Below are 21,440 nucleotides of genomic sequence, written 5' to 3'. Positions count from 1 at the left end.
GAGGCCATTACGGCTCGCATTTAGGTGTCCTCCTCGGGATAGCGTCATTTAAAGAACGAGGTTCAGCACAACGTAAAAAAACCGAAAAAAACCGAAAAAAAAACCGGAGGAACCTGCCGAAGATGAGGACATTACGGCTCGCCTTTAGGTGTCCTCCTCGGGAATGGGTCATTTAAAGAACGAGGGCGAGCACAACGTAGGAAAAAAACCGAAAAAAAAAATCGGAGGAGCCTGCCAAAGATGAGGCCATTACGGCTCGTCTTTTGGTGTCCTCCTCGGGATAGCGTCATTTAAAGAACGAGGGTCAACACGACGTAAAAAAAAACCGGAAAAAAAATCGGCATCATTTAAAGAACGAGGGCAAGCACAACGTAGGAAAAAAACCGAAAAAAAAATCGGAGGAGCCTGCCGAAGATGAGGCCATTATGGCTCGCCTATAGGTGTCCTCCTCGGGATAGCATCATTTAAAGAACGAGGGTCAGCACAACGTAAAAAAAAATGAAAAAAATCGAAAAAAAAAAAGATGAGCCTGCTGAAGATGAGGCCCTTACGGCTCTCCTTTAGGTATCCCCTCGGGTTAGCGTCATTTAAAGAACGAGGGTCAGCACAACGTAAAAAAAAATCAGAAAAAAACCGGAAGAGCCTGTCGAAGATGAGGCCATTACAACTCGTCTTTAGGTGTCCTCCTAGGGATAGCGTCATTTAATGAACGAGGGTCAGCACAAAGAAAAAAAAAACTGGAAAAAAAACCGGAAGAGCCTGCCGAAGATGAGGCCATTACGGCTCGCATTTAGGTGTCCTCCTCGGGATAGCGTCATTTAAAAAACGAGGTTCAGCACAACATAAAAAAAAACCAAAAAAATAAAACCTGAGAAACCTGCCGAAGATGAGGCCATTACGGCTCGCCTTTAGGTGTCCTACTCGGGATAGCGTCATTTAAAGAACGAGGGCAAGCACAACGTAGGAAAAAAAAAAGAAAAAAAAAACCGGAGGAGCCTGCCGAAGATGAGGCCATTACGGCTCGCCTTTAGGTGTCCTCCTCGAGATAGCGTCATCTAAAGAACGAGGGTCAGCACGACGTCAAAAAAAAACCGAAAAAAAAAGAAGCGAAGGAGCTTGCCGAAGATGAGGCCATTATGACTCGTCTTTAGCTGTCCTCCTTAGGATAGCGTCATTTAAAGAACGAGGGTCTGCACGACGTAAAAAAAACCGGAAAAAAAAACCGGAGGAGCCTGCCGAAGATGAGGTCAATACGGCTCGCCTTTAGATGTCCTCCTCGGGATAAAGTCATTTAAAGAACGATGGTTTGCACGATGTAAAAAAAACAGAAAAATGTCCTCCTCGAGATAGCGTCATTTAAAGAACGAGTGTCAGCACAACGTAAAAAAAAAACCGGGAGGAGCCTGCCGAAGATTGGCCATTACAGCTCGCCTTTAGGTGTCCTCCTCAGGATAGCATCATTTAAAGAACAAGGATCAACACAACGTAAAAAAAATGGAAAAACCGGGAAAAAAATATAGGAGCCTGCTGAAGATGAGGCCATTACGGCACGCCTTTAGGTATCCTCCTCGGGATATCGTCATTTAAAGAACGAGGGTCAGCATAACGTATAAAAAAAATGATAAAATCAAAAAAAAATTGGAAGACCCTGCTGCAAATGAGACGATTACGGCTCGCCTTTAGGTGTCCTCCTCAGGATAGCGTCATTTAAAGAACGTGGGTCAGCACAACGTTAAAAAAAAAACCCCCGAAAAAAAATGGAGGAGCCTGCCGAAGATGAGGCCATTACGGCTCGCCTTTAGGTGTACTCCTCGGGATAGCGTCATTTAAAGAACGAGGGTCAGCACAATGTTAAAAAAAAGGAAAAAAAAGGGAAAAATAAAACCGGAGGAGCCTGCCGAAGATGATGCCATTACGGCTCGCCTTTAGGTGTCCTCCTCGGGATAGCATCATTTAAAGAACGAGGGTCAACACAACGTAAAATAAATGAAAAAAATCGGAAAAAAAAAGATGAGCCTGCTGAAGATGAGGCAATTACGGCTCTCCTTTAGGTATCCCCTCGGGTTAGCGTCATTTAAAGAACGAGGGTCAGCACAACGTAAAAAAAAATCAGAAAAAAACCGGAAGAGCATGCCGAAGATGAGGCCATTATGGCTCGCCTTTAGGTGTCCTCCTCGGGATAGTGTCATTTAATGAACGAGGGTCAACATTACGTAGTAAAAAAAAATGGAAAAACTGGAAAAAAAATGGAGGAGCCCGCTGAAGATGAGGCGATTACGGCTCGCCATTAGGTGTCCTCCTCGGGATAGCGTCATTTAAAGAACGAGGGTCAGAACAACGTAAAAAAAACCAGAAAAAAACCGAAAAAAACCGAAAGAGCCTGTCGAAGATGAGGCCATTACGACTCGTCTTTAGGTGTCCTCCTCGGGAAAGCGTCATTTAATGAACGAGGGTCAGCACAAAGAAAAAAAACTGGAAAAAAAACCGGAAGAGCCTGCCGAAGATGAGGCCATTACGGCTCGCATTTAGGTGTCCTCCTCGGGATAGCGTCTTTTAAAGAACGAGGTTCAGCACAACGTAAAAAAAAAAACCGAAAAAATAAAACCGGAGGAGCCTGCAGAAGATGAGGCCATTACGGCTCGCCTTTCGGGGTCCTCCTCGGGATAGCGTCATTTAAAGAACGAGGTTCAGCACAACGTAAAAAAAAAAACCGAAAAAATAAAACCGGAGGAGCCTGCAGAAGATGAGGCCATTACGGCTCGCCTTTCGGGGTCCTCCTCGGGATAGCGTCATTTAAAGAACGAGTGTCAGCACAACGTAAAAAAAAACCGGGAGGAGCCTGCCGAAGATTGGCCATTACGGCTCGCCTTTAGGTGTCCTCCTCGGGATAGCATTATTTAAAGAACAAGGATCAGCACAACGTAAAAAAAAATGGAAAAACCGGGAAAAAAATATAGGAGCCTGCTGAAGATGAGGCCATTACGGCTCGCCTTTAGGTATCCTCCTCGGGATATCGTCATTTAAATAACGAGGGTCAGCATAACGTATAAAAAAAATGAAAAAATCGGCAAAAAAAAACGGAGGACCCTGCTGAAAATGAGGCGATTATGGCTCGCCTTTAGGGGTCCTCCTCGGGATAGCGTAGGAGCCTGCTGAAGATGAGGCCATTACGGCACTCCTTTAGAGCCTGCCGAAGATGAGGCCATTACGGCACTCCTTTAGAGCCTGCCGAAGATGAGGCCATTACGGCACTCCTTTAGAGCCTGCCGAAGATGAGGCCATTACGGCACTCCTTTAGAGCCTGCCGAAGATGAGGCCATTACGGCACTCCTTTAGAGCCTGCCGAAGATGAGGCCATTACGGCACTCCTTTAGAGCCTGCCGAAGATGAGGCCATTACGGCACTCCTTTAGAGCCTGCCGAAGATGAGGCCATTACGGCACTCCTTTAGAGCCTGCCGAAGATGAGGCCATTACGGCACTCCTTTAGAGCCTGCCGAAGATGAGGCCATTACGGCACTCCTTTAGAGCCTGCCGAAGATGAGGCCATTACGGCACTCCTTTAGAGCCTGCCGAAGATGAGGCCATTACGGCACTCCTTTAGAGCCTGCCGAAGATGAGGCCATTACGGCACTCCTTTAGAGCCTGCCGAAGATGAGGCCATTACGGCTCGCCCTTAAGTGTCCTCCTCGGGATAGCATCATTTAAAGAACGAGGGTTAGCACAACGTAAAAAAAAACCGGGAGGAGCCTGCTGAAGATTGGCCATTACGGCTCGCCTTTAAGTGTCCTCCTCGGGATAGCATCATTTAAAGAACGAGGATTAGCACAACGTAAAAAAAATGGAAAAACCGGGAAAAAAATATAGGAGCCTGCTGAAGATGAGGCCATTACGGCTCGCCTTTAGGTATCCTCTGATGAGATATTTTGGAGGAAAAATAAATTTCTCCCAAAACACAACAAATCTAACCGGCAAGTGCACCGGGTCGCTTCAAGTAATAAAAACTCACGGGAGTGAGGTCGATCCCACAGGGATTGATGGATCAAGCAACTTTAGTGGGTGATTAGTTTAGTCAAGCTAACATTGATGTGAATTGTATGAAATTGTAACCAACAGAAAGTAAATGACAATGAATTTAAAGTTGCAGAATGTAAATTGGCAAGTAACTTAAAGAGCAAGAAATGTAAATTGGCAAAATCTTAAATGACAAGAAAAGTAAATTGCATTAAATGTAAAGGGAATTGGGTGCAGAGAAATTAAAGAAAGCAAACAAGGAAGTGTAAATAGCAATCAAACAGAGAAGTAAAAGATGTAGCAGGTTCAACAGATTTGGAAAATCACTTGAAAAGTCAAAACAGAAAGCAACTTGGCTCAATTGCAAAATCTGACTCCAAGTTAGGGGGCTAACGTTGGGGCTAACTTCATGCCTCCAGGTTCAATTTCACTTATTCCTCTCTTCACTCCTAGCCATTCCTCTTTGCTTCAACCTTTCTCCAAGCTTTCTTCACCTATCATTAATCAACCAAATTCATTAAAGCTATGCTCAAAATCATGAGATATTTATTCTTTCATAATATGCAACAAATGTAGCATAAAACCTCATGAAATAGCATGAATTCATACATGGTTGATTAAATCAAAGGAAACATGAAAAAAGTGTCCTCCTCGGGATAGCATCATTTAAAGAACATGGGTCAGCACAACGTTAAAAAAAAAACCCCAAAAAAAAAAATGGAGGAGCCTGCCGAAGATGAGGCCATTACGGCTCGCCTTTAGGGGTCCTCCTCGGGATAGCGTCATTTAAAGAATGAGGGCAAGCACAACGTAGGAAAAAAATGAAATAAAAAACCGGAGGAGCCTGCCGAAGATGAGGCCATTACGGCTCGCCTTTAGGTGTCCTCCTCAGGATAGCATCATTTGAAGAACATGGGTCAGCACAACGTTAAAAAAAAAACCCCAAAAAAAAAAATGGAGGAGCCTGCCGAAGATGAGGCCATTACGGCTCGCCTTTAGGTGTCCTCCTCGGGATAGCGTCATTTAAAGAATGAGGGCAAGCACAACGTAGGAAAAAAAACGAAATAAAAAACCGGAGGAGCCTGCCGAAGATGAGGCCATTACGGCTCACCTTTAGGTGTCCTCCTCGGGATAGCGTCATTTAAAAATCAAGTGTCAGCACAACGTAAAAAAAAACCGGGAGGAGCCTGCTGAAGATTGGCCATTACGGCTCGCCTTTAGGTGTCCTCCTCGGGATAGCATCATTTGAAGAACGAGGATCAGCACAACGTAAAAAAAAACTGGAAAAAAAAACCGGAAGAGCCTGCCGAAGATGAGGCCATTACGGCTCGCCTTTAGGTGTCCTCCTCGGGATAGCATCATTTAGAGAACGAGGGTCAGCACAACGTAAAAAAAAACTGGAAAAAAAAACCGGAAGAGCCTGCCGAAGATGAGGCCATTACGGCTCGCCTTTAGGTGTCCTCCTCGGGATAGCGTCATTTAAAGAACGAGGGTCAGCACAATGCTAAAAAAAAGAAAAAAAAGGGAAAAAATAAAACCGGAGGAGCCTGCCGAAGATGATGCCATCACGGCTCGCCTTTAGGTGTCCTCCTCGGGATAGCATCATTTAAAGAACTTGGGTCAGCACAACGTAAAAAAATGAAAAAAATCGAAAAAAAAAGATTAGCCTGTTGAAGATGAGGCCATTACGGCTCTCCTTTAGGTATCCCCTCGGGATAGCATCATTTAAAGAACGAGGGTCAGCATAACGTAAAAAAAAATCAGAAAAAAAAAACCGGAAGAGCCTGCCGAAGATGAGGCCATTATGGCTCGCCTTTAGGTGTCCTCCTTGGGATAGCGTCATTTAATGAACGAGGGTCAGCACAACGTAGTAAAAAAAATGGAAAAACCGGAAAAAAATGGAGGAGCCCGCTGAAGATGAGGCGACTACGGCTCGCCTTTAGGTGTCCTCCTCGGGATAGCGTCATTTAAAGAACGAGGGTCAGAACAACGTAAAAAAAACCGAAAAAAAACCGAAAAAAACTGGATGAGCCTGCCGGAGATGAGGCCATTACGGCTCGCCTTTAGGTGTCCTCCTCGAGATAGCGTCATTTAAAGAACGAAGGTCAGCACAACGTAAAAAAAAAAAAAACTGGAAAAAAAACTTGAAGAGCCTGCCGAAGATGAGGCCATTACGGCTCGCAATTAGGTGTCCTCCTCGGGATATCGTCATTTAAAGAACGAGGTTCAGCACAACGTAAAAAAAAATGAAAAAAACCGAAAAAAAAAAACCGGAGGGACCTGCCGAAGATGAGGACATTACGGCTCGCCTTTAGGTGTCCTCCTCGGGATAGCGTCATTTAAAGAACGAGTGTCAGCACAACGTAAAAAAAAAACCGGGAGGAGCCTGCTGAAGATTGGCCATTACGGCTAGCCTATAGGTGTCCTCCTCGGGATAGCATCATTTAAAGAACGAGGATCAGCACAACGTAAAAAAAATGGAAAAACCGGGAAAAAAATATAGGAGCCTGCTGAAGATGAGGCCATTACGGCTCGCCTTTAGGTATCCTCCTCGGGATATCGTCATTTAAATAATGAGGGTCAGCATAACGTATAAAAAAAATGAAAAAATCGGAAAAAAAAAAACGGAGGACCCTGCTGAAAATGAGGCGATTAAGGCTCGCCTTTAGGTGTCCTCCTCAGGATAGCGTCATTTAAAGAACGTGGGTCAGCACAACGTTAAAAAAAAAACCCCCCAAAAAAATGGAAGAGCCTGCCGAAGATGAGGCCATTACGGCTCGCCTTTAGGTGTCCTCCTCGGGATAGCGTCATTTAAAGAACGAGGGTCAGCACAATGTTAAAAAAAAAAGAAAAAAAAAGGGAAAAATAAAACCGGAGGAGCCTGCCGAAGATGATGCCATTACGGCTCGCCTTTAGGTGTCCTCCTCGGGATAGCGTCATTTAAAGAACGAGGGTCAGCACAGCGTAAAAAAAAATCAGAAAGAAACCGGAAGAGCCTGCCGAAGATGAGGCCATTACGGCTCGCCTTTAGGGGTCCTCCTCGCGATAGCGTCATTTCAAGAACGAAGGTTAGCACAACGTAAAAAAAATCGGAAAAAAACCGAAAAAAAACGGATGAGCCTGCCGAAGATGAGGCCATTACGGCTCGCCTTTAGGTGTCCTCCTCGAGATAGCGTCATTTCAAGAACGAAGGTTAGCACAACGTAAAAAAAAACTGGAAAAAAAAACCGGAAAAGCCTGCCGAAGTTGAGGCCATTACGCCTCGCAATTAGGTATCCTCCTCGGGATATCGTCATTTAAAGAACGAGGGCAAGCACAACGTAGGAAAAAAAAACGAAATAAAAAACCGGAGGAGCCTGCCGAAGATGAGGCCATTACGACTCGCCTTTAGGTGTCCTCCTCGGGATAGCGTCATTTAAAGAACGAGTGTCAGCACAACGTAAAAAAAAACCGGGAGGAGCCTGCTGAAGATTGGCCATTACGGCTCGCCTTTAAGTGTCCTCCTCGGGATAGCATCATTTAAAGAACGAGGATCAGCACAACGTAAAAAAAAATGGAAAAACCGGGAAAAAAATATAGGAGCCTGCTGAAGATGAGGCCATTACGGCTCGCCTTTAGGTATCCTCCTCGGGATATCGTCATTTAAAGAACAAGGGTCAGCATAACGTATAAAAAAAATGAAAAAACCGGAAAACAAAAACGGAGGACCCTGCTGAAAATGAGGCGATTACGGCTCGCCTTTAGGTGTCCTCCTCAGGATAGCGTCATTTGAAGAACATGGGTCAGCACAACGTTAAAAAAAAAACCCCCAAAAAAAAATGGAGGAGCCTGCCGAAGATGAGGCCATTACGGCTCGCCTTTAGGTGTCCTCCTCGGGATAGCGTCATTTAAAGAACGAGGGCAAGCACAACGTAGGAAAAAAAACGAAATAAAAAACCGGAGGAGCCTGCCGAAGATGAGGCCATTACGGCTCACCTTTAGGTGTCCTCCTCGGGATAGCGTCATTTAAAAATCAAGTGTCAGCACAACGTAAAAAAAAACCGGGAGGAGCCTCCTGAAGATTGGCCATTACGGCTCGCCTTTAGGTGTCCTCCTCGGGATAGCATCATTTGAAGAACGAGGATCAGCACAACGTAAAAAAAATCAGAAAAAAAACCGGAAGAGCCTGCCGAAGATGATGCCATCACGGCTCGCCTTTAGGTGTCTTCCTCGGGATAGCATCATTTAAAGAACGAGGGTACGGCTCGCCTTTAGGGGTCCTCCTCGGGATAGCGGCATTTAAAGAACGAGTGGCAGCACAACGTAAAAAAAAACTGGAAAAAAAAACCAGAAGAGCCTGCCGAAAATAAGGCCATTACCGGCTCGCCTTTAGGTGTCTTCCTCGGGATAGCATCATTTAAAGAACGAGGGTACGGCTCGCCTTTAGGGGTCCTCCTCGGGATAGCGGCATTTAAAGAACGAGTGGCAGCACAACGTAAAAAAAAACTGGAAAAAAAAACCAGAAGAGCCTGCCGAAAATAAGGCCATTACCGGCTCGCCTTTAGGTGTCTTCCTCGGGATAGCATCATTTAAAGAACGAGGGTACGGCTCGCCTTTAGGGGTCCTCCTCGGGATAGCGGCATTTAAAGAACGAGTGGCAGCACAACGTAAAAAAAAACTGGAAAAAAAAACCAGAAGAGCCTGCCGAAAATAAGGCCATTACCGGCTCGCCTTTAGGTGTCTTCCTCGGGATAGCATCATTTAAAGAACGAGGGTACGGCTCGCCTTTAGGGGTCCTCCTCGGGATAGCGGCATTTAAAGAACGAGTGGCAGCACAACGTAAAAAAAAACTGGAAAAAAAAACCAGAAGAGCCTGCCGAAAATAAGGCCATTACCGGCTCGCCTTTAGGTGTCTTCCTCGGGATAGCATCATTTAAAGAACGAGGGTACGGCTCGCCTTTAGGGGTCCTCCTCGGGATAGCGGCATTTAAAGAACGAGTGGCAGCACAACGTAAAAAAAAACTGGAAAAAAAAACCAGAAGAGCCTGCCGAAAATAAGGCCATTACCGGCTCGCCTTTAGGTGTCTTCCTCGGGATAGCATCATTTAAAGAACGAGGGTACGGCTCGCCTTTAGGGGTCCTCCTCGGGATAGCGGCATTTAAAGAACGAGTGGCAGCACAACGTAAAAAAAAACTGGAAAAAAAAACCAGAAGAGCCTGCCGAAAATAAGGCCATTACCGGCTCGCCTTTAGGTGTCTTCCTCGGGATAGCATCATTTAAAGAACGAGGGTACGGCTCGCCTTTAGGGGTCCTCCTCGGGATAGCGGCATTTAAAGAACGAGTGGCAGCACAACGTAAAAAAAAACTGGAAAAAAAAACCAGAAGAGCCTGCCGAAAATAAGGCCATTACCGGCTCGCCTTTAGGTGTCTTCCTCGGGATAGCATCATTTAAAGAACGAGGGTCAGCATAACGTATAAAAAAAATGAAAAAATCAGAAAAAAAATGGAGGACCTTGCTGAAAATGAGGCGATTACGGCTCGCCTTTAGGTGTTCTCCTCAGGATAGCGTCATTTAAAGAACGTGGGTCAGCACAACGTTAAAAAAAAAAGAAAAAAAACCAAAAAAATAAAACCGGAGGAGCCTGTCGAAGATGATGCCATTACGGCTCGCCTTTAGGTGTCCTCCTCGGGATAGCATCATTTAAAGAACGAGGGTCAGCACAACGTAAAAAGAAAAAAACGAAAAAAATCGGAAAAAAAAAAGATGAGCCTACGGAAGATGAGGCCATTACGGCTCTCCTTTAGGTATCCCCTCGGGATAGCGTCATTTAAAGAACGAAAGTCAGCACAACGTAAAAAAAAATCAGAAAGAAACCGGAAGAGCCTGTAGAAGATGAGGCCATTACGGCTCGCCTTTAGGTGTCCTACTCGGGATAGCATCATTTAAAGAACGAGGGCAAGCACAACGTAGGAAAAAAAACCGAACTAAAAAACCGGAGGAGCCTGCCGAAGATGAGGCGATTACGGCTCGCCTTTAGGTGTCCTCCTCGGGATAGCGTAATTTAAAGAACGAGTGTCGGCACAACGTAAAAAAAAAACTGGGAGGAGCCTGCCGAAGATTGGCCATTACGGCTCTCCTTTAGGTGTCCTCCTCGGGATAGCATCATTTAAAGAACGAGGATCAGCACAACGTAAAAAAAATGGAAAAACCGGGAAAAAAATATAGGAGCCTGCTGAAGATGAGACCATTACGGCTCGCCTTTAGGTATCCTCCTCGGGATATCATCATTTAAAGAACGAGGGTCAGCATAACGTGTAAAAAAATGAAAAAATGGGAAAAAAAATGGAGGACCATGCTGAAAATGAGGCGATTACGGCTCGCCTTTAGGTGTCCTCCTCATGATAGCATCATTTAAAGAACGTGGGTCAGCACAACGTTAAAAAAAAACCCCCCAAAAAAAATGGAAGAGCCTGCCGAAGATGAGGCCATTACGGCTCGCCTTTAGGTGTCCTCCTCATGATAGCATCATTTAAAGAACGTGGGTCAGCACAACGTTAAAAAAAAACCCCCCAAAAAAAATGGAAGAGCCTGCCGAAGATGAGGCCATTACGGCTCGCCTATAGGTGTCCTCCTTTGATAGCATCATTTAAAGAACGAGGGTCAGCACAACGTAAAAAAAACGAAAAAAATCGGAAAAAAAAAAGATGAGCCTGCTGAAGATGAGGCCATTACGGCTCTCCTTTAGGTATCCCCTCGGGATAGCGTCATTTAAAGAACGAGGGTCAGCACAACGTAAAAAAAAATCAGAAAAAAAACCAGAAGAGCCTGCCGAAGATGAGGCCATTATGGCTCGCCTTTAGGTGTCCTCCTCGGGATAGCGTCATTTAATGAACGAGGGTCAGCACAACGTAGTAAAAAAAATGGAAAAATCGGAAAAAAATGGAGGAGCCCGCTGAAGATGAGGCGATCAGGGCTCGCCTTTAGGTGTCCTCCTCGGGATAGCATCATTTAAAGAACGAGGATCAGCACAACGTAAAAAAAATGGAAAAACCGGGAAAAAAATATAGGAGCCTGCTGAAGATGAGGCCATTACGGCTCGCCTTTAGGTATCCTCCTCGGGTTATCATCATTTAAAGAACGAGGGTCAGCATAACGTATAAAAAAATGAAAAAATGGAAAAAGAAATGGAGGACCATGCTGAAAATGAGGCGATTACGGCTCGCCTTTAGGTGTCCTCCTCAGGATAGCGTCATTTAAAGAACGTGGGTCAGCACAACGTTAAAAAAAAACCCCCCAAAAAAAATGGAAGAGCCTGCCGAAGATGAGGCCACTACGGCTCGCCTTTAGGTGTCCTCCTTTGATAGCATCATTTAAAAAACGATGGTCAGCAGAACGTAAAAAAAACGAAAAAAATCGGAAAAAAAAAAGATGAGCCCGCTGAAGATGAGGCCATTACGGCTCTCCTTTGGGTATCCCCTCGGGATAGCGTCATTTAAAGAACGAGGGTCAGCACAACGTAAAAAAAAATCAGAAAAAAAACCGGAAGAGCCTGCCGAAGATGAGGCCATTATGGCTCGCCTTTAGGTGTCCTCCTCGGGATAGCGTCATTTAATGAACGAGGGCCAGAACAACGTAAAAAAACCGGAAAAAAACCGAAAAAAACCGGATGAGCCTGCCGAAGATGAGGCCATTACGGCTCACCTTTAGGTGTCCTCCTCGAGATACGTCATTTAAAGAACGAAGGTCAGCACAACGTAAAAAAAAACTGGAAAAAAAAACTGGAAGAGCTTGCCGAAGATGAGGCCATTACGGCTCGCAATTAGATGTCCTCCTCGGGATATCGTCATTTAAAGAACGAGGTTCAGCACAACGTAAAAAAAAACCGAAAAAAAACCGAAAAAATAAAACCGGAGGAACTTGCCAAAGATGAGGATATTACGGCTCGCCTTTAGGTGTCCTCCTCGGGATAGCATCATTTAAAGAACGAGGGTAAGCACAACGTAGAAAAAAAATGAAATAAAAAACTGGGGGAGCCTGCCGAATATTAGGCCATTACGGCTCGCCTTTAGGTGTCCTCCTCGGGATAGCGTCATTTAAAGAACGAGTGTCATCACAACGTAAAAAAAAAACCGGGAGGAGCCTGCTGAAGATTGGCCATTACGGCTCGCTTTTAGGTGTCCTCCTCGGGATAGCATCATTTAAAGAACGAGGATCAGCACAACGTAAAAAAAAATGGAAAAATCGGGAAAAAAATGGAAGACCCTGCTGAAAATGAGGCGATTACGGCTCGCCTTTAGGTGTCCTCCTCAGGATAGCGTCATTTAAAGAACGTGGGTCAGCACAACGTTAAAAAAAAACCCCCGAAAAAAAATGGAGGAGCCTGCCAAAGATGAGGCCATTACGGCTCGCCTTTAGGTGTCCTTCTCGGGATAGCGTCATTTAAAGAACGAGGGTTAGCACAATGTTAAAAAAAAGAAAAAAAAGGGAAAAAATAAAACCGGAGGAGCCTGCCGAAGATGAGGCCATTACGGTTCGCCTTTAGGTGTCCTCCTCGGGATAGCATCATTTAAAGAACGAGGGTCAGCACAACATAAAAAAAACGAAAAAAATCGGAAAAAAAAAAGATGAGCATGTTGAAGATGAGGCCATTACGGCTCTCCTTTAGGTATCCCCTCGGGATAGCGTCATTTAAAGAACGAGGGTCAGCACAACGTAAAAAAAATCAGAAAAAAACCGGAAGAGCCTGCTGAAGATGAGGCCATTATGGCTCGCCTTTAGGTGTCCTCCTCGGGATAACGTCATTTAATGAACGAGGGTCTGCACAACATAGTAAAAAAAATGGAAAAACCAGAAAAAAATGGAGGAGCCCGCTGAAGATGAGGCGATTACGGCTCGCCTTTTGGTGTCCTCCTCGGGATAGCGTCATTTAAAGAACGAGGGTCAGAACAACGTAAAAAAAACCAAAAAAAATCGAAAAAAACCGGATGAGCCTGCCGAAGATGAGGCCATTACGACTCGCCTTTAGGTGTCCTCCTCGAGATAGCGTCATTTAAAGAACGAAGGTCAGCACAACGTAAAAAAAAAACTGGAAAAAAAAACCGGAAGAGCCTTCCGAAGATGAGGCCATTACGGCTCGCAATTAGGTGTCCTCCTCGGGATATCATCATTTAAAGAACGAGGTTCAGCACAACGTAAAAAAATCCCGAAAAAATAAAACCGGAGGAACCTGCCGAGGATGAGGACATTACGGCTCGCCTTTAGGTGTCTTCCTTGGGATAGCGTCATTTAAAGAACGAGGGCAAGCACAACGTAGGAAAAAAACCGAAAAAAAAAACCGGAGGAGCCTGCCAAAGATGAGGCCATTACGGCTCGCCTTTAGGTGTCCTCCTCGGGATAGCGTCATTTAAAGAACGAGTGTCAGCACAACGTAGAAAAAAAACCGGGAGGAGCCTGCCAAAGTTGAGGCCATTACGGCTTGCCTTTAGGTGTCCTCATCGGGATAGCATCATTTAAAGAACGAGGGTCAGCACAACGTAAAAAAAAAGGGAAAAAATTGGAAAAAAAAAAGAAGAGCCTGCTGAAGATGAGGCCATTATGGCTCTCCTTTAGGTATCCCCTCGGGATAGCGTCATTTAAAGAACGAGGGTCAGCACAACGGAAAAAAAGATCAGAAAAAACCGGAAGAGCCTGCCGAAGATGAGGCCATTACGACTCGTCATTAGGTGTCCTCCTCGGGATAGCGTCATTTAATGAACGAGGGTCAGCACAACATAAAAAAAAACTGGAAAAAAAAACCAGAAGAGCCTGCCGAAAATAAGGCCATTACGGCTCGCATTTAGGTGTCCTCCTCGGGATAGCGTCATTTAAAGAACGAGGTTCAGCACAACGTAAAAAATAAAACCGAAAAAATAAAACCGGAGAAACCTGCCGAAGATGAGGCCATTATGGCTCGCCTTTAGGTGTCCCCCTCGGGATAGCATCATTTAAAGAACGAGGGTCAACACAACGTAAAAAAACGAAAAAAATCGGAAAAAAAAAAGATGAGCCTGCTGAAGATGAGGCCATTACGGCTCTCCTTTAGGTATCCCCTCGGGATAGCGTCATTTAAAGAACGAGGGTTAGCACAACGTAAAAAAAAATCAGAAAAAAAACCGGAAGAGCCTGCCGAAGATGAGGCCATTATGGCTCGCCTTTAGGTGTCCTCCTCGGGATAGCGTCATTTAATGAACGAGGGTCAGCACAACGTAGTAAAAAAAAATGGAAAAACCAGAAAAAAATGGAAGAGACCGCTGAAGATGAAGCGATTACGGCTAGCCTTTAGGTGTCCTCCTCGGGATAGCGTCATTTAAAGAATGAGGGTCAGAAAAACGTAAAAAAAACCGGAAAAAAATCGAAAAAACCGGATGAGCCTGCCGAAGATGAGGCCATTACGGCTCGCCTTTAGGTGTCCTCCTCGAGATAGCGTCATTTAAAGAACGAATGTCAACACAACGTAAAAAAAAACTGGAAAAAAAAACTGGAAGAGCCTGCCAAAGATGAGGCCATTACGGCTCGCAATTTGGTGTCCTCCTCGGGATATCGTCATTTAAAGAACGAGGTTCAGCACAACGTAAAAAAAACCGAAAAAAAAATTGAAAAATAAAACTGGAGGAACCTGCCGAAGATGAGGACATTACGGCTCGCCTTTAGGTGTCCTCCTCGGGATAACATCATTTAAAGAACGAGGGCAAGCACAACGTAGGAAAAAAAAGCGAAATAAAAAACCGGAGGAGCCTGCCGAAGATGAGGCCATTACGGCTCGCCTTTAGGTATCCTCCTCGGGATATCGTCATTTAAAGAACGAGGGTCAGCATAACGTATAAAAAAAATGAAAAAATCGAAAAAAAAATGGAGGACCCTGCTGAAAATGAGGCGATTACGGCTCTCCTTTAGGTGTCCTCCTCAGGATAGCGTCATTTAAAGAACGTGGGTCCGCACAACGTTAAAAAAAAACCCCCGAAAAAAAATGGAGGTGCCGGCCGAAGATGAGGCCATTACGGCTCGCCTTTAGGTGTCCTTCTCGGGATAGCGTCATTTAAAGAACGAGGGTCAGCACAATGTTAAAAAAAAAAAGAAAAAAAAAGGGATAAAATAAAACCGGAGGAGCCTGCCGAAGATGATGCCATTACCGCTCGCCTTTAGGTGTCCTCCTCGGGATAGCATCATTTAAAGAAGGAGTGTCAGCACAACATAAAAAAAACGAAAAAAATAGGAAAAAAAAAGATGAGCCTATTGAAGATGAGGCCATTACGGCTCTCCTTTAGGTGTCCCCTCGGGATAGCGTCATTTAAAGAACGTGGGTCAGCACAACGTTAAAAAAAAAACCCCCGAAAAAAAATGGAGGTGCCGGCCGAAGATGAGGCCATTACGGCTCGCCTTTAGGTGTCCTTCTCGGGATAGCGTCATTTAAAGAACGAGGGTCAGCACAATGTTAAAAAAAAAAGAAAAAAAAAGGGAAAAAATAAAACCGGAGGAGCCTGCCGAAGATGATGCCATTACCGCTCGCCTTTAGGTGTCCTCCTCGGGATAGCATCATTTAAAGAATGAGTGTCAGCACAACATAAAAAAAACGAAAAAAATAGGAAAAAAAAAGATGAGCCTGTTGAAGATGAGGCCATTACGGCTCTCCTTTAGGTATCCCCTCGGGATAGCGTCATTTAAAGAGCGAGGGTCAGCACAACGTAAAAAAAAATCAGAAAAAAAACCGGAAGAGCCTGCTGAAGATGAGGCCATTATGGCTCGCCTTTAGGTGTCCTCCTCGGGATAGCGTCATTTAATGAACGAGGGTCAGCACAACGTAGTAAAAGAAATGGAAAAACCGGAAAAAAAATGGAGGAGCCCGCTGAAGATGAGGCGATTACGGCTCGCCTTTAGGTGTCCTCCTCGGGATAGCGTCATTTAAAGAACCAGGGTTAGAACAACATAAAAAAACCGAAAAAAAAAACAAAAAAAACCGGATGAGCCTACCGATGATCAGGCCATTACGTCTCGCCTTTAGGTGTCCTCCTCGAGATAACGTCATTTAAAGAACGAAGGTCAGCACAACGTAAAAAAAAAAACTGGAAAAAAAACCGGAAGAGCCTGCCGAAGATGAGGCCATTACGGCTGGCAATTAGGTGTCCTCCTCGGGATATCGTCATTTAAAGAACGAGGTTCAGCACAACGTAAAAAAAAACCGAAAAAATAAAACCGGAGGAACCTGCCGAAGATGAGGACATTACGGCTCGCCTTTAGGTGTCTTCCTTGGGATAGCGTCATTTAAAGAACGAGGGCAAGCACAACATAGGAAAAAGACAAAAAAAAAACCGGTGGAGCCTGCCAAAGTTGAGGCCATTACGGCTTGCCTTTAGGTGTCCTCCTCGGGATAGCATCATTTAAAGAACGAGTGTCAGCACAACGTAAAAAAAAGGGAAAAATCGGAAAAAAAAAGAAGGGCCTGCTGAAGATGAGGCCATTACGGCTCTCCTTTAGGTATCCGCTCAGGATAGCGTCATTTAAAGAACGAGGGTCAGCACAACGGAAAAAAAGATCAGAAAAAAACCGGAAGAGCCTACCGAAAATAAGGCCATTACGGCTCGCATTTAGGTGTCCTCCTCGGGATAGCGTCATTTAAAGAACGAGGTTCAGCACAACGTAAAAAATAAAACCGAAAAAATAAAACCAGAGAAACCTACCGAAGATGAGGCCATTACGGCTCGCCTTTAGGTGTCCTACTCAGGATAGCGTTATTCAAAGAACGAGGGCAATCACAACGTAGGAAAAAAAAACCGAACTAAAAAACCGGAGGAGCCTGCCGAAGATGAGGCCATTACGGCTCGCCTTTAGGTGTCCTCCTCGGGATAGCGTCATTTAAAGAACGAGTGTCAGCACAACGTAAAAAAAAAAACGGGAGGAGCCTGCCGAAGATTGGCCATTACGGCTCGCCTTTAGGTGTCCTCCTCGGGATAGCATCATTTAAAGAACGAGGGTAAGCACAACGTAAAAAAAAACAGAAAAACCGGGAAAAAAATATAGGAGCCTGCTGAAGATGAGGCCATTACGGCTCGCCATTAGGTATCCTCCTCGGGATATCGTCATTTAAAGAACGAGGGTCAGCATAACGTATAAAAAAAATGAAAAAATCAGAAAAAAAATGGAGGACCCTACTGAAAATGAGGCGATTACGGCTCGCATTTAGGTGTTCTCCTCAGGATAGCGTCATTTAAAGAACGTGGGTCAGCACAACGTTAAAAAAAAAAAAAACCCCCGAAAAAAAATGGAGGGGCCGGCCGAAGATGAGGCCATTACGGCTCGCCTTTAGGTGTCCTCCTCGGGATAGCGTCATTTAAAGAACGAGGGTCAGCATAACGTAAAAAAAACGAAAAAAATTGGAAAAACAAGATGAGCCTACTGAGGATGAGGCCATTACGGCTCTCCTTTAGGTATCCCCTCTAAAACCGGAGGAGCCTGCCGAAGATGATGCCATTACGGCTCGCCTTTAGGTGTCCTCCTCGGGATAGCATCATTTAAAGAACGAGGGTCAGCATAACGTAAAAAAAACGAAAAAAATTGGAAAAACAAGATGAGCCTACTGAGGATGAGGCCATTACGGCTCTCCTTTAGGTATCCCCTCGGGATAGCGTCATTTAAAGAACGAAGGTCAGCACAACGTAAAAAAAATCAGAAAAAAACCGGAAGAGCCTGCCGAAGATGTGGCCATTATGGCTCGCCTTTAGGTGTCCTCCTCGGGATAGCGTCATTTAATGAACGAGGGTCAGCACAACGTAGTAAAAAAAATGGAAAAACCAGAAAAAAATGGAAGAGACCGCTGAAGATGAGGCGATTACGGCTAGCCTTTAGGTGTCCTCCTCGGGATAGCGTCATTTAAAGAATGAGGGTCAGAACAACGTAAAAAAAAACCGGAAAAAAACCGAAAAAACCGGATGAGCCTGCCGAAGATGAGGCCATTACGGCTCGCCTTTAGGTGTCCTCCTCGAGATAGCGTCATTTAAAGAACGAAGGTCAGCACAACGTAAAAAAAAACTGGAAAAAAAACTGGAAGAGCCTGCCGAAGATGAGGCCATTACGGCTCGCAATTAGGTGTCCTCCTCGGGATATCGTCATTTAAAGAACGAGGTTCAGCACAACGTAAAAAAAACCGAAAAAAAAAAATCGAAAAATAAAACCGGAGGAACCTGCCGAAGATGAGGACATTACGGCTCGTCTTTAGGTGTCCTCCTCGGGATAACATCATTTAAAGAACGAGGGCAAGCACAACGTAGGAAAAAAAACGAAATAAAAAACCGGAGGAGCCTGCCGAAGATGAGGCCATTACGGCTCGCCTTTAGGTGTCCTCCTCGAGATAGCGTCATTTAAAGAACGAGTGTCATCACAACATAAAAAAAAAACCGGGAGGAGCCTGCTGAAGATTGGCCATTACGGCACGCCTTTAGGTGTCCTCCTCGGGATAGCATCATTTAAAGAATGAGGATCAGCACAACGTAAAAAAAATGGAAAAACCGGGAAAAAATATAGGAGCCTGCTGAAGATGAGGCCATTACGGCTCGCCTTTAGGTATCCTCCTCGGGATATCGTCATTTAAAGAACGAGGGTCAGCATAACGTATAAAAAAAATGAAAAAATCGGAAAAAAAATGGAGGACCCTGCTGAAAATGTGGCGATTACGGCTCTCCTTTTGGTGTCCTCCTCAGGATAGCGTCATTTAAAGAACGTGGGTCAGCACAACGTTAAAAAAAAATCCCCGAAAAAAATGGAGGTGCCGGCCGAAGATGAGCCCATTACGGCTCGCCTTTAGGTGTCCTTCTCGGGATAGCGTCATTTAAAGAACGAGGGTCAGCACAATGTTAAAAAAAAAGAAAAAAAAAGGGAAAAAATGAAACCGGAGGAGCCTGCCGAAGATGATGCCATTACCGCTCGCCTTTAGGTGTCCTCCTTGGGATAGCATCATTTAAAAACGAGTGTCAGCACAACATAAAAAAAACGAAAAAAATAGGAAAAAAAAGATGAGCCTGTTGAAGATGAGGCCATTACGGCTCTCCTTTAGGTATCCCCTCGGGATAGCGTCATTTAAAGAGCGAGGGTCAGCACAACGTAAAAAAAAAATCAGAAAAAAAACCGGAAGAGCCTGCTGAAGATGAGGCCATTATGGCTCGCCTTTAGGTGTCCTCCTCGGGATAGCGTCATTTAAAGAGCGAGGGTCAGCACAACGTTAAAAAAAAAACACAGAAAAAAATGGAGGAGCCCGCTGAAGATGAGGCGATTACGGCTCGCCTTTAGGTGTCTTCCTTGGGATATCCTCCTCGAGATAGCGTCATTTAAAGAGCGAGGGTCAGCACAACGTTAAAAAAAAAACACAGAAAAAAATGGAGGAGCCCGCTGAAGATGAGGCGATTACGGCTCGCCTTTAGGTGTCTTCCTTGGGATATCCTCCTCGAGATAGCGTCATTTAAAGAGCGAGGGTCAGCACAACGTTAAAAAAAAAACACAGAAAAAAATGGAGGAGCCCGCTGAAGATGAGGCGATTACGGCTCGCCTTTAGGTGTCTTCCTTGGGGTAGCGTCATTTAAAGAACGAAGGTCAGCACAACGATAAAACCGGAGGAGCCTGCCAAAGTTGAGGCCATTACGGCTTGCCTTTAGGGGTCCTCCTCGGGATAGCATCATTTAAAGAACGAGGGTTAGCACAACGTAAAAAAAACCGAAAAAATAAAACCGGAGGAACCTGCCGAAGATGAGGACATTACGGCTCGCCTTTAGGTGTCTTCCTTGGGATAGCGTCATTTAAAGAACGAGGGCAAGCACAACACAGGAAAAAGACCAAAAAAAAACCGGAGGAGCCTGCCAAAGTTGAGGCCATTACGGCTTGCCTTTAGGTGTCCTCCTCGGGATAGCATCATTTAAAGAACGAGTGTCAGCACAACGTAAAAAAAAAGGGAAAAATCCGGAAAAAAAAGAAGAGCCTGCTGAAGATGAGGCCATTACGGCTCTCCTTTAGGTATCCGCTCGGGATAGCGTCATTTAAAGAACGAGGGTCAGCACAACGGAAAAAAAGATCAGAAAAAAACCGGAAGAGCCTGTCGAAAATAAGGCCATTACGGCTCGCATTTAGGTGTCCTCCTCGGGATAGCGTCATTTAAAGAACGAGGTTCAGCACAACGTAAAAAATAAAACCGAAAAAATAAAACCAGAGAAACATGCCGAAGATGAGGCCATTACGGCTCGCCTTTAGGTAACCTCCTCGGGAAATCGTCATTTAAAGAACGAGGGTCAGCATAACGTAAAAAAAAAAAACTGGAAAAAAAACCGGAAGAGCCTGCCGAAGATGAGGCCATTACGGCTGGCAATTAGGTGTCCTCCTCGGGATATCGTCATTTAAAGAACGAGGTTCAGCACAACGTAAAAAAAACCGAAAAAATAAAACCGGAGGAACCTGCCGAAGATGAGGACATTACGGCTCGCCTTTAGGTGTCTTCCTTGGGATAGCGTCATTTAAAGAACGAGGGCAAGCACAACACAGGAAAAAGACCAAAAAAAAACCGGAGGAGCCTGCCAAAGTTGAGGCCATTACGGCTTGCCTTTAGGTGTCCTCCTCGGGATAGCATCATTTAAAGAACAAGTGTCAGCACAACGTAAAAAAAAAGGGAAAAATCCGGAAAAAAAAGAAGAGCCTGCTGAGGATGAGGCCATTACGGCTCTCCTTTAGGTATCCGCTCGGGATAGCGTCATTTAAAGAACAAGGGTCAGCACAACGGAAAAAAAGATCAGAAAAAAACCGGAAGAGCCTGTCGAAAATAAGGCCATTACGGCTCGCATTTAGGTGTCCTCCTCGGGATAGCGTCATTTAAAGAACGAGGTTCAGCACAACGTAAAAAATAAAACCGAAAAAATAAAACCAGAGAAACCTGCCGAAGATGAGGCCATTACGGCTCGCCTTTAGGTAACCTCCTCGGGAAATCGTCATTTAAAGAACGAGGGTCAGCATAACGTAAAAAAAAAAAACTGGAAAAAAAACCGGAAGAGCCTGCCGAAGATGAGGCCATTACAGCAAGCCTTTAGGTGTCCTCCTCGGGATAGCGTCATTTAAAGAACGAGTGTCAGCACAACGTAATAAAAAAACCGGGAGGAGCCTGCCGAAGATTGGCCATTACGGCTCGCCTTTAGGTGTCCTCCTCGGGATAGCATCATTTAAAGAACGAGGGTCAGCACAACGTAAAAAAAAACAGAAAAACCGGGAAAAAAATATAGGAGCCTGCTGAAGATGAGGCCATTACGGCTCGCCTTTAGGTGTCCTACTCGGGATAGCGTCATTTAAAGAACGACGGCAAGCACAACGTAGGAAAAAAAACCGAACTAAAAAACCGGAGGAGCCTGTCGAAGATGAGGCCATTACGGCTCGCCTTTAGGTGTCCT

The 21,440-nt window shown here is 44.9% G+C and overlaps 1 long non-coding RNA gene across 1 annotated transcript; it reads left to right on the top strand.

Moving 5' to 3' along the window:
• Window positions 7,224-7,462, top strand: LOC110269694. Its single transcript, XR_002358457.1, has 2 exons — window positions 7,224-7,284; window positions 7,404-7,462. It is a non-coding gene; the product is annotated as an uncharacterized LOC110269694 (long non-coding RNA).

Source organism: Arachis ipaensis, chromosome B03 (assembly GCF_000816755.2).
Source record: "Arachis ipaensis cultivar K30076 chromosome B03, Araip1.1, whole genome shotgun sequence".
NCBI classification, from domain to species: Eukaryota; Viridiplantae; Streptophyta; class Magnoliopsida; order Fabales; family Fabaceae; genus Arachis; species Arachis ipaensis.
This window is presented reverse-complemented; position numbering and strand designations above follow the sequence as displayed.